The sequence below is a fragment of the Carlito syrichta genome, unplaced genomic scaffold (genome assembly GCF_000164805.1).
Source record: "Carlito syrichta isolate Samal-C Ts95f unplaced genomic scaffold, Tarsius_syrichta-2.0.1 Scaffold305884, whole genome shotgun sequence".
In the NCBI taxonomy this organism is placed as follows: Eukaryota; Metazoa; Chordata; class Mammalia; order Primates; family Tarsiidae; genus Carlito; species Carlito syrichta.
Genome location: NW_007249980.1, coordinates 43,783 through 44,700, shown reverse-complemented (window position 1 = coordinate 44,700; position 918 = coordinate 43,783).

Genomic DNA, 918 nt, shown 5'->3' with positions numbered 1-918 from the left:
TTCATTGATTTTTTTGTATTATCTTTTTGTCTTCTATGTCCTGGATTTGGGCTTTTATTTTGGTGTTCTGGATTCTTCCACTGAAATTAGGGTTTTTGTGGTCTTGCTTTTCCAACTTCTTTAGGTGGCTTGTTAAGTTGTGAATTTCTGTTCCTTCCATTTTTTTCATGTGTGTTTGTAGGGATATAAATTCCCCTCTTACTACAGCTTTCAGGGCATCCCAGAGATTTTGGTAAGATGTATCTTCATTTTCATTTGTTTCCAGGTATCTTTTGATCTCTATTTTGATTTCATCATTGACCCCGGAGTTGTTTAGCATCATGCTGTTTAGTGTCCATGTCTTTGTGGGTTTTGGGGGGACTTTGTTGGTATCAATGTTTATTTTTATTCCACTGTGGTCCGAGAAGGTGCATGGTAGAATTTCAGTCCTTTTAAATTTGCTTATGCTTGATTTATGGCCGAGTATGTGGTCGATCTTATAACATCTTCCTTGTGGCGATGAGTAGATGTGTATTCTGTGGTCTTTGGATGGAGTGTTCTGTAGTATCAATTAAGTCCATTTGGTCCAAAGTCACATTGAGGTTCCGGATCTCCTTGTTGATTTTTTGTCCTGATGATCTGTCTAGGGTTGTGAGTGGGGCATTAAAGTCCCCAGTTATGATGGTGTTAGAGTCAATAACTTTCTTTAGTTTTCCTTGAAGTTGCTTTATGTAAGTTGGCACACCTATGTTGGGTGCATATATGTTTAGGATAGATCTTTCTTGTTGATGGATTGAGCCTTTTATCATTATGTAGTGGCCTTCTGTACCTTTTTTTATTTTAAATAGCTTGAAGGGTATTTTGTCTGAAATTAAGATTGCTACTCCTCCTTTCTTTTATATTCTGTTCACCTGAAAGTTTGTTTCCCATCCTCTTACT